We start from the raw sequence: 13,375 nt of genomic DNA, 5'->3' as shown, positions 1-13,375 counted from the left end.
TAAACCTCTTATGCCAAAGCGCTGTTCCCTCGGCCGTAACGGCATCTGGCTTTTTCAAATCTACAAATTGTTTCGAAACTTAAATGAAACCTTTCTCATTCAAGGTAACAAAATAATTGTACAGATCCATTGGCAGACAGAGTTACTATATAAATTCAGACAAACAAATGACGTATCACTGAACACAGAAACGAAACACGAACAACTTGTCCAGCCGCATCGAGAGAGTGTGCTAGCGGAAAATCAAGAAGAAACAAAGGGAACAGAATGAATAGCAGTGAGATCTGTATTTGAACGAAAGACCAGTTATGGTCAGCACGGCTTGCTTAACCGAGCCAGCAAAGAAAATGTCGCCGTGACTGTCGATCTAGATACAAAGGGTTACACTGTTGCAAAATCGCAACCGCGAGTTCCGTGAGCATACAATTCAGAAATGCGCTACTAAACACAGCTGCTCGGACCATGGCTGGTACCAAGTAGCAGAAACAAGCCCATATGCAAGGAAGACGGTGACAACAGGGACTCTAATTGCATCACGAAGTGGCTTCAACCTGGAAAGGCAGTGGAATGGATCCCTGGTAGCGGCTGCTCCCCTGCTTCCGTCAACCCCCCCCCCCCCCCTCCACACACCGCTCCACACAACTTCCTCAATTCGGATGTCTCTCCAAAATAAGCGTCCGACGGCCGGCAGCAAGAAGTTTCCTCAAACACTGTAACAGACTATGGCGGGTATAACGTTTTCGAGCTACTGACAGCCCGACCATTGCTATCCGAAAATTACCTCGAGAAATTAAACTGAAAACCGACTCGTAGAGATAACATCTTGGACCTACTGATAACAAACAGACCCGAACTTTTCGACTCTGTAAGCGCAGAACAGGGAATCAGTGATCATAAGGCCGTTCCAGCATCCCTGAATATGGAAGTAAATAGGAATATAAAAAAGAGAGGAAGGTTTATCTGTTTAGCAAGAGTAATAGAAGGCACAGTTCAGACTACCTAACAGATCAAAACGAAAATTTCTGTTCCGACACTGAGAATGTTGAGTGTTTATGGAAAAAGTTCAAGGCATTCGTAAAATGCGTCTTAGACAGGTACCTGCAGACTAAAATGTGAGGGACGGTAAAAACCCACCGTGGTTCAACAACAAAGTTAGGAAACTACTGCGAAAGCAAAGAGAGCTTCACTGCAAGTTTAAACGCAGCCAAAACCTCTCAAAAAAACAGAAGCTAAACGATGTCAAAGTTAACGAAAGGAGGGCTGTGCGTGAAGCGTTCGGTGAATTCGAAAGTAAAATTCTATGTACCGACTTGACAGAAAATCCTAGGAAGTTCTTTTCTGACGATAAATCAGTAAGTGGCTCGAAACAGCATATCCAGACACTCTGGGATGATGATGGGATTGAAACAGAGGATGAAATACTAAACACCTTTTTCCAAAGCTGTTTCACACAGGAAGACTGCACTGCAGTTCCTTCTCTAAATCCTCATACAAACGAAAAAATGGCTGACATCTAAATAAGTGTCCAAGGAATAGAAAAGCAACTGAAATCACTCAATAGAGGAAAATCCACTGGAACTCACGGGATACCAATTCGATTCTAGACAGAGTACGCGAAAGAACTTGCCCCCCTTCTAACAGCCATGTACCCCAAGTCTCTAGGGGAACAGAAGGTTCTAAATAATTGGAAAAGAGCGCAGGTAGTCCCAGTCTTCAAGAAGGGTCGTCTAGCAGATGCGCAAAACTATAGACCAATATCTCAGACATCGATCTGTTGTAGAATTTTAGAACGTGTTTTTTGCTCGCGTATTATGTCATTTCTGGAAACCCAGAATCTACTCTGTAGGAATCAACACGGATTCCGGAAACAGCGATCGTGTGAGACCCAACTCGCTTTATTTGTTCAGGAGACCCAGAAAAGATTAGATACAGGCTCCCAGGTAGATGCCATTTTCCTTGACTTCCGGAAGGCGTTCGATACAATTCCGCACTGTCGCCTGATAAACAAAGTGAGAGCCTACGGAATATCATACCAGCTGTGTGGCTGGATTGAAGGGTTTGTAGCAAACAGAACACAGCATGTTGTTCTCAATGGAGAGACGTCTACAGACGTTAAAGTAACCTCTGGCTTGCCACAGTGGAGTGCTATGGGACCATTGCTTTTCACAATTTATATAAATGACCTAGTAGATAGTGTCGGAAGTTCCATGTGGCTTTTCGTGGATGATGCTGTAGTATACAGAGAAGCTGCAGCATTAGAAAATTGCAGCGAAATGCAGGAAGATCTGCAGCGGATAGGCACTTGGTGCAGAGAGTAGCAAAAGACTCTTAACATAGACAAACGTAATGTATTGCGAATACATAGAGAGAAGGATCCTTTATTGTATGGTTATATGATAGCGGAACAAATACTGGTAGCAGTTACTTCTGTAAGACATCTGGGAGTACGCGTGCGGAACGATTTGAAGTGGAATTATCAAATAAAATTAATTGTTAATAAGGCGGGTGACAGGTTGAGATTCATTGGGAGAGTCCTTAGAAAATGTAGTCCATCAACAAAGGAGGTGGCTTACAAAACACTCATTCGACCTATACTTGAGTATTGCTCATCAGTGTGGGATCCGTACCAGGTCGGATTGACAGAGGACATAAAGAAGATCCAAAGAAGATCGGCGCGTTTCTTCACAGGGTTATTTGGTAAGCGTGTTAGCGTTACGGAGATGTTTAGCAAACTCAAGTGGCAGATAGGTAATGAAGTGGCACGTAAAGTGTCCTCCGCCACACACTGTTGGGTGGCTATCGGAGTATAAATGTAGATGTAGATGTAGATGTAGACCTCTCCAGCTCAGGAACTGGGATGACCGAAATTGTGGCAAATCTGAGAAAGCCGACAAACCTTATATCGTTGAGCATCGAGGTAGCAGCGGCAAGAAAAAGTAAGTGAATCTTTAGAAATTCTGCAACAGTTCGCCATATTGTCTACCACTGACATTAATTAATCTCTGATGCTGAAAATGTTCCTGCTCCAACCCGTCGATACATCCCTATCGGAAGTCTCAGACTGCCGGGGAAATTTAACACCACGTATTCATTATTTGATTTTATTGAATTTCGAATTATTAACTGAATCAGCCCGTTATTGTGTAATTTCACAAGCGATTCGAACTTATGATCGGAAACGTTACATTAATCTAAGTAGCAACATTGTGAGGAGACAGGACGGGGCTGCAGTTGTGGTTTCTCCGCTACTCGTGGTTCTTAGAGAGAAGTTTCTGAGTTACAGAATCTGTTTTTTGCACTTTACGAAGTTTGTTTGTGTCCAGTCTGACATGTGGTCATACTTCGAGCTTTTTCCAGTCATCACGCTTCCTCTTATGAAGGGAATCAGCAGTTGTACATTCTGTATTACCTGCTTTTCGTCTTTCAATTTGCACACGTTACGAAACACAGTGTCTTACACGCCATCTGATCCCGGTAGTAGGTCACTTTTGTCATGTTAAAATTACACAATAACAGCAAGATCGTGGACTCACATCCGTGAGTCGACGGATGGGAAGCGACGGCAGCATCACAGTTCTCAAACTCGTCGTAGTTGAGGAACTACTGTGGGAAGGAAGGAAGCCATTTTAGTCTGACATAAGAGTGGCCCATGGATTTCTAATTTACGCTCCCCTCAACATTAGGCTGGTAGTCACCCCGTTTGTGATCTCTATTTTGTACCAATTTTTTTTATACTTGAGAGGAAATTTAGTACAACAGACTTATATATTGAAGTTTCTTGAGATTCTTTTACTTAACCTTTAATGTGACAACAATGAGCATAAACGTTACTTCGAAGCAGTGTCACGACCCATATTGTCAGAAACATAGATATATTTTTGACGTGTCACGTTCCACCTGTCGTTCCTATTGATTTTATCTCCTTTAACATCTGGCTAAAATATTATATACTCAATTAAGTGGTGGATTCCAAAACATTCTACAAATTTTGTATAGTAACTGTAAATTGGAGAGTATTTAAGAACACAGTATGTGGAAGATGAAATTTGGGTTTAAAGAAAGAAAACAAACTATCATGGGAAAGTAAACGACGGAGTTTAAACTCTGTATTAGTCTGCGGTGTCAGAAATCATTTTATAAAGCTTCATGCTCTAGTAATTAGATATCGGCACTAGAAGCTGCACATCCAAGATGGGAATTAGTTCCATCAAAACCAAGTAATTGATGAGAACCTCTATGTCGTCTTGAGACAACAGAGTACTATAATATCACTGATACGAGCCCAAAATAAAAAAATAGAACACAATATATGTACTTGAATCGGCAGTAAGAGCTTAGTGCAAGATGGGCTCAAAGCTCTAGTTGACTAGAAAGAAGAAAGAGGGAACGAAATGTTTGTTTTGTGCTGAATACGTGCTGTTCGACATCTATTTCCGCAATCTAAAAGGTTACGTGTTACCAATAACTCAATGTCTTGTATACCAAAAAGGTATCCCATAAAATTTATATGTTTCGCTGACCACTTTGCAATCACCGAACGATCCCTAGGCCGATGTTTAGTAATTTTCCATTTTCCACAACTGCAAGAAATTGGGACGTCATCTGATATTTATTCTCGTCATTACGATATTTTCATACAGCTGTATTTAATGTTCTTGATTCATCGCTATCGGTTTTGAAGAGCTCGAGACCTCACCATCAGCCACACGCTGTGAGTGTAAATATACTGTGTCACTGCAAAGGATGGTATGTCATGATCATGGATCGTTATTATGTGTGGCTGCAACTTAACTGGCAACGTCAAATAAGTTAATAATATCGTTGGTAATAGAACAGTATGTCGATGGTTACATATGTACCTTATGATGAAATCCTAAGCTCATCGAAATCGAGAGATGTCGGTAACTATACCTTTTTGAAGTGAACATCACAGTGAAGTAATAAATGGCTCACTGATCTGAGCAAAAGAAATTCCACGGTACGCTGAAAAGACATAGTTATTAATTTTTTCCCTCTAAAATATATCCATCGTTACGAACTGGGTCAGCGGAGCAAATTTCAGATTGTATCTGCAGTCCAGAAATTTTAAACAGAAGATCTCCATCAGAAAGTAAGAGCATTATACGGTTTAAGCGCACACAAAAAAAGCGACTGTAAAGAAATGTCCTGCCATTGCCTCCCGCGCCACGCCGATAGTCAAGCAACATCGCTTCGCTGCTCGCAGCTTTAAACCTGTCTGAGCGTTTTCCACCAGAAGCTACGAACTCTTTTCATTTTATACCTTTTTTTCACGTTACCCTGGCAACGGATAGATTCAATGCTTACGCTCAATGCTTTTTCGTGAGAACACATGTTCCATTCCTATACGACAGATGACGTCAGTTTTTGAGGTACGAAGCGTAATAGGAGGGGAATACGTAGCGCGGAAAGCATTCACATATCAGAGGATGAATTAAAGCCCCTATTAAGCAACTAAGAAATTTCTGTTTAATGTAGGGGTCAATGTTTTAGCATGTCGCATTTTCCAGAATTTTGCCTCTAGCCAGCCTTGCAACTAAAGTCTAATAAAATTTCTTATTCGTCTTATAAATCATGGGATTCACTTACGTGCTGCAATCTCTGCAATCTTATTCCAAAATTTCAAAAATTACTCCAAGAAATTAAGATTTTTCTAAATGTGAAAACATGTTTCAAGGTACAACATGGTCATGTACCTAGAAATAAATTTTCGATTGTAATTTCAAAGAGTTGGAAATGAGAAGATCTTGTTATTATTGTATTTAATAGTGTATCTGTTACATAATTATTCTACTAAATCTAATGAAACGGAAACAGAAGCTATTGGAAAACTCTACATATTCAAGAGCGGTGACATAGTTGTTTGCTTGATTGGTTTGGGGGACGGGACCAAACAGTGAGGTCATCGGTACCATCGGGTTAGGGGAAGACGGGGAACGAATTCTAGTGTGCCATTTGAAAGGAACTATCCCGGTATTTGCCTGAAGCGATTTAAGGAAATCATGGAAAATCTAATTCAGGATGACCGGACACGGGTTAGAAATGTCATGCTTCCGAATGCGAGTACAATGCGCTAACCACTGCGTCACCTCGCCCGGTGTAAAGTAGTTAGGACACAACATAAACTCAGTAAATTTGCAAGTATACCTCGTTCCATGGTAAAAAAAAAACCCTTCCCGTTCATCGAGTTAAAAGTGCTGCACTACCCTTGAAGTATGACTGAACTGCCTACATGGGGTACAAACGTAGTGCACACGAAAATTACCGGATAACTTTTTCGAAACCACCTAAATGTCTCCCATTGCGACGCAGGGGTTTTAAATTTAGCTTCAAGGTACTTATAGTTTTCCTCTGTAGTGGTGTAAAGCTGTTTCGCCCTGAGACGTACTCGATGACGCTTCAGACACCAAGGCGAAAGGAGGTAACAGGTCAGAAATTCATGTGACATGTGAGGTGTGTTAGTGACGTCACATTAACACGAAATTCCCGACAATACTGCCCAATGCCACCGTGGACGTGTTACGCGATTTGACTGTCGTCACAGCCCCTTTTATCCACATCTCACCCCTTCTTTTGACACCTCTGCAATGGCGGTGAGAACCGCAACACCCAGAGTTGTAGTCACGCTCTTTTCTTATGAATGCCAGAAAAAATATTTCAGACATACCGCCGTTCAGAAAAGGTCTCAGGGGATGGTATAAGACGTGCCAGTGAAACCACCGTCTTTCTGCGGCGTTGATTCCCATACATTTCACGTTTGGAATGGACAGTTCGCAGTGCGATGAGTCACAGTACGATGTTCATAGCAACCTCTGACATCGCTGACACCCCCAGACTTTTCAGCCCTTCTCTAGGGACACTGTGAGCCTGCATCTTCAGTGAACGTGATTCCGCCTCTATGGAGTGCAGCGCGACAGCAGTTTTTGCTCCCATATACAGACTGGAGCTACTAGCACACTGACTGCCTTCTGAGCCAATGTTGGCTCACATTTACACGAGTTGTGACGCCACGTGAGCCATATTTGGTTCACGTATTTTTTGTACTGTGGGTCGCGTGAGCCATAACTGGCTCACATGAAGAGTTGTGTTTCGGGTCTCGTGAGCCTCAGAGGACTCACAGATAATGCGTTCCAACTATTGGTTTGAAATTGGAGGCTCCATTGAACACTCTCATGTACGTAACAATACTTTTGCAGTTGGTAGCCTTGGTGATTCCTAACAGCAACCGTCAGAGGTATACCTAACGACGACTCAACTATTAGTAGTCTACTGTTAGTTTTCTTATTGCTCAAGTATGCTAGTTGAGGTTACATGTATTTTATTAGGTTCCTAGTTTATTCTTATGGCCGAAAGAAGACATACTTTTGAAGAACTTGAACAGCTAGTGAATGAGGCTATGAAAGATAGCTTATCAAGTTGTGAAACTTTTTTTGATAACACAGACAGCAACCCTATTTACTAGATTGATAATGAACGTTGTGTTAGAGACCGTACAAAGCAACATAAGTTTATCAAAAATGATGACGATTGGAGTGACATTGAGGAATTGAATATCTATGATATGCATAGTGCAGGTCTAGCTCTTCACAAGGTACATTAGTCCCAGAAAACCCTTCCTCCTCTACAGACCATAATTATTTAAAACATCCATTGTTGCCAAATGATGTGGATGTAAGTGTTATATATGACGGCTATAGTTCCAAAAATGACGCCGGTGAAACACCAGATGGGAATATCACCATTGTCACAGATCTAATATCGGCAGATGCTACTATAGACCCAAATGTATTACCTACATGCTTTCCACCTGCTTTATCAAATGATGTTTTGGATATGTTGAGCAATTTTTCACCAGAGGAAGCGTATTTTCATTTCATTGATAATGACGTGTTTGAGTTTCTTGAGGCTGAAACAAAGCGATATGCAAAACAAAAAATTGATTCTCAACAACTCAGTCGCAATTCCAGGTTAGCGAAATGGAAAGAAACAAATATAGCAGAGATAAAACGTTTCTGTGGCATTATAATGTGGATGGGCTTGATAAAAAGGCCAAATATAGCTTGCTATTGGAGCAAGTTGATACTTCATTCTAACAAGGTTAGCTGCATTATGGCACGCAATCAGTTTGGAATACACCTCAGATTACTTCATGCTTCTGATAATGAATCTAGACTTGAAGGGGATGGACTCCACAAAGTTCTACCTCTCTTAGTACCAAAATTCAAGGACACGATTTGTCCTCAAGAGGAAATATGTATTGTTGAGACTATTATTCTGTTTAGAGGACGCCTGTCATTTAGGCAATATGTACCCAACAAAAGGCGTAGGTATGCGGTTAAAGCCTTCAAACATCGGCTCTCATGTGGCTGTACATGGAACCTCAAAGTCTATGCTCGCATGGAAGCTACTATAGGTGTTTGTGCCCCGCAAAAAGTAGTTATGGAGTCACTTGACCATTCGTTGCACAATGGGAAGACACTGTATTGTGACCATTGGTACAGTAGTGTATCATTGGCTACAGAACTAAAGAATACCTCTACCCACCTTGTTGGCACTCTTAGGAGTAACAGAAAAGGTAACCCACAAACTAAAATATCAGCAAAACTGAAAAAGGGCAAACAGTATGTTCGCGGAGCAACACAAAAATCTCCATGATCAAATGGAAAGACAAACTGGATGTTTTGATGATTTCTAACAAACATAACGCTGATGTGATGCTTGTAAAGCGTAAAAACAGCTTAGAAGTTATGAAACCCAAAGCGGTCGTTGACTACAGTGCCGTCAGGTAATTTATTGATGTACCCGATCAGATGAGCTCCAACTGAATGACACTTCTGCGTAAGGTTAAATGGTACAGAAAGATGGTTTTCGAAATTCTTTTTGGAGTAGCTGTTGTAACTGCTGAATTGTTGTACAACTTGGCAAACATAGGAACCAAATCTCGCATACAAATAATTGCTTTGAGGGTGTGCTTGACTCTACAGCTATTGAATGTCAAAGATCCACAACCACGAGCAACATTACAACCGTTCCACGAAGATAACAGCCATCGCCTTGAGATAGTAGAGAGACCAAAGCAGAGCACTCGAAGATGATGTTCGGGCTGTTGCAAGTGCCTGCGAAGAACAGAACAAAGAAAGGATGCTGCTAAGAAAGTGAAGAGGGTGGGCACTAAATGCAATAAATGTGACAGTTTTATGTGTCTTCTAGTGACATTCACAATGCTGTGTTGAGGAAGTACAGTATTCTAAGGTCTTTATTCATGAACATTACTGTCAGAGCTAGTAAAAATTATAAATAATATTATATGTGGGTAATATAATCAAATAAACTTAGCGTTTGAATATTTTCTTGAAAAACGATTTTTTTAATTCATATTGTGGTTTAAAATCATGTGAGACACATGTGGCTCACGTGACCACAGATTATAATTGTGTTAAAATGTTGTTGCTGGGCCACATGAGCCATATATGACCTACAACTGTTATCAGTCCAGATCAGTCACAAATTGACGTTTTATCAAGTAACTTAAATCTACATGTTCAAAAGAAGAATCTGATGCAACAAATCAATTTGGCTACAGAAGTAATACACGTGATTTCAGTGTGGCATAGCAACGCATGGTCCAAATTTCATCAGGGCAGTCAGTGTGCTAGGGGCCGTTCAATACCATGCGACGAAATTTAATCGTGATCGGACGTAGCAGAGTCCTTTGCGCTATTCCGAGTTTCTTGTTTCGCGTCTTTCTGTCCGGGGGGGGGGGGGGGGTATGCATCATTCATTCATGCTCGAAAAAAACTGAAAAGTGGCCCTCTCAGACACCCGTCCCCTCGTGGTTCGGCGAAACCCTCGGTAGCACCCGCCCACCTTTAATGACAATTTAGAAAGTGAACCTGTACATACAGAACTTGTAAAATAGCCAGATGCGCGTGCTTGCAATCAACAAAATAATGCATTGATATGGTCTTAGTGCTCGTGGCCACTTCACAAATATACGCATACCACGAGTGTAAATATATTTCATTCCAGACCACTCACGATGATATATATGAGTAAAAAGAAACGTTTATGCTAAAATAAGGACTCAGTTTTTAGTGGTTGCGAAGACGGATGTAAAATATCATTAACTAACTCGGAAATAGTTAGCACTGTTAGCAAATCTGAGCGGAAAAATAAGATGTAGCTAAAGTGGATGTAAATATGAGGGCTATGTTTTTTTTCAACCTCTGGGTCGTCCAAAAATAGAACCTACAGTGAAAATCAAAAAAATTTTATTCCCAACAATAGTTATACTTTCTAACAACTTCTCCACACAGTCACCGCTCCGACTTAGAATCTTCCCAGTGCCCTTGTCGTGGAAGGCCTGTGACTTCCGCTAACTCCCGGCACTGATCTACAGCTCATCGTCTGTGCCAAAATGCTGTCCTCCTGACCAGTGGTTCATGTGAACGAAGAGATGAAAATTGGCGGGAGCCAACTACAGTCTGTATAGTGGGTTTACACACACACACACACACAGACAGACGGAAAAAAGGGAGCGCACGCTCGGGCGCGCGCGCACACACACACACACACACACACACACACACACAGACAATCATTTACTTTCACGAGAGCTGCTGTTTGTATTGATGTTACCCTTTCGCGGGTAATGATGTTGATGTCTTAAAAATTGGTGTCTATTAAGGGCTTCGCTTGGCTACACCCATCACAGATCAATCGGGTGTCTGTTACTTAATTCGGATTATGTTTTCTTAAGGACGATTAGTCCTGCCTCTATGTCTGACATTATCCCAGAGAGAATTTCGGTCCTTTTTTGACAGTGACAGTTGATGGAAGCGTCATATCCAAATGAAACCCAAGATGTATGTACTCGCCTCTGCAGCTACACGTTAAACATACACTGATTTAGAGAATCTTATCGCTTTACAGGTAGATAGCTCCTGTTGCCCATGTGAACGAAATACTCATGGTCCTGCTTGTGTCGTTACTAGCGTGCAGTCGGCACTCCTATTGGCCGTCGAAGAGATACAAGGGCTGTTCTGAAAGTAAGGTTCGATCGGTGATGAAGTGGAATCCACAGTAAAAATGCAATGAAGCTATGCAAGGATGTGGTGGTCATTGTCTCTAGTATACCCGTCCTTGCGTCACGTTGCCTTTCCAGTTCTGAGCGGACAGTGGTCACGAAAAGATGTCTAAAAAATAGGATCTCTCGCGAAGTATGGGTACCTGCCGAGAAATGTATCCCGATTTCATGCAACACCACATAACGTAACACACATGATATTCCTTCTTTATGATAATTCTCCTTCGCACTCTGAGGTGGCAATAAGGAAGTTTTTGATCACACACCATACAGCCCAGACTTGACTCCGTCTGATTTTCATCACTGCACACATGAACCGCTGTCTAAGAAGACAACATCCTGGGATAGACAACGAGCTGCAGACCAGCTTAGAGATTTCACGGAATGCATGGGCCGCTTTGTTCCATGGTGAGAGTATTGGAAAGTTGGTATAACGCTACGACAAATGTCTACGTCGGAGTGACGTCTGTGGAGTTACGTAACTGGAATGTGTAGTTAACGGTTGTAAAAGAAACACTTTTGATTTGGCTGTGGTTTCCATTTCGAGACCGATCCGACCTTACTTTCCTGTTAATACTCGCTGATAAACTCCATGTGTCGGAGTGGATCCAAACCATGTGTGCGTCCTTCTCGCAATATTTGGTACTATAACGGCCGGCGAGGTAACGGTCAGAGGTGTAGATAGGCGAGCTGTTTACAGAGTGGAGCGTGCCCGCATCTCGTGGTCGTGCGGTAGCGTTCTCGCTTCCCACGCCCGGGTTCCCGGGTTCGATTCCTGGCGGGGTCAGGGATTTTCTCTGCCTCGTGATGGCTGGGTGTTGTGTGCCGTCCTTAGGTTAGTTAGGTTTAAGTAGTTCTTAGTTCTAGGGGACTGATGACCATAGATGTTAAGTCCCATAGTGCTCAGAGTCATTTAGAGTGGAGCGTTGACACGTCGCTTTGACTCGGCGATGGCGCGGTCGCCGCTCGCTTGATGAGTGCGATGCAGAATAGGCAGCGGGTGACTCCAGACTCTGAACTGCTGGTTGGACTCTGTCGATGGCGAGCGACCCCAATGAGACGGCGGAGGCAGCTATTTTGGCTGTCAGGCCAGGGCAGAGAGACAGAGGTCTCTCCTTCGCGACCTAGTGGTGGCTGAGTTACGCTGACAACGTAGATGGACACAAATTGGACGTCGCTTACTGCCTAGCTGGCCGAACATACTGACAGGCTAGGTAAATACTGCTTCCAGGCACTGGCAATAGCGGAAGGTGTGACGGTTTGGTGTCACTTGGAACCATTTGGAACAGGTCAATGGGCGGGGTCTGTTGTAATCGGCAGAGCTCGTCAGCAACGCGGAAGTCAGAGACGGTGGAGTGGTATATCGGAGGTGGGCCCCAGGGCATTGACACCCGGGGAACGGTGTCACGGAAGTCTTGTTGCTGCTGGTGAGGAGTGCTGATAAAGCACAGGCGATGGCCGACTGCGGCCGATGTCCGTGGTTTATGGAATGTTTTTGGCGCTCGCAGTGCGACGATACAAGAGCTGATCACGCACTTCAACGACCAGGAACTGATGCCTAGCTGCGGCCTCGTTTCAGATGTGAGGTGCGACTTCTGCTCCAAATTTTATCCGCTACAAACGCAATTCAGTACTTCAAACATAAATTCATTGAAAATTCCTCTTAACATGAGCGCTTATTTTTACTACTCCCAAACATCTTTCAACGGGGAATGTAATCTTCCCTGATTCTTTGATTCGACCGTGGTGTGTTATTTGGCTTCCAAAGTGGCAGAATTCTTTCACTTCGTCTCCTCCATGGGCACCAAACACATTTTCCCTCCAAAAAAAGGAACTAAATTATTTTTAAGATATGAACGTCAATTCTGTATAGTTGCTATTGGCAAAGGTAATTGGAACATACCTCTTGTTTGTATTCAAATTAATTCAACCTGTGACCGCGAATTGCGCTGCTGTAGCACTACGTCGAGATGGCTGCTGCACTTGTTCGTCTGAAAAAAATACCTGTTATGGTTCATGTGTGCCAACGGCTTTGCCGCAGTGGTAACGCCAGTTCCCGCTAGACCAACGAAGTTAAGCGCTGGGGGACTGGGCTAGTAATTGGATGGGTGACCGTCCCGTCTGGCGAGATCTGCCAAGCGGGGTACACTCAGCCTATGTGAGGCGCACTGAGGAGCTACTTGACTGGAAGCAACGGCTCCGGTCTCGTAAAGTGATATATGGCTTTGCAGAGCGGTCTACTGACCACATGCCCCTCCATATCCGCATCCA

Source organism: Schistocerca cancellata, chromosome 3 (genome assembly GCF_023864275.1).
Source record: "Schistocerca cancellata isolate TAMUIC-IGC-003103 chromosome 3, iqSchCanc2.1, whole genome shotgun sequence".
Classification (NCBI taxonomy): Eukaryota; Metazoa; Arthropoda; class Insecta; order Orthoptera; family Acrididae; genus Schistocerca; species Schistocerca cancellata.
This window is presented reverse-complemented; position numbering follows the sequence as displayed.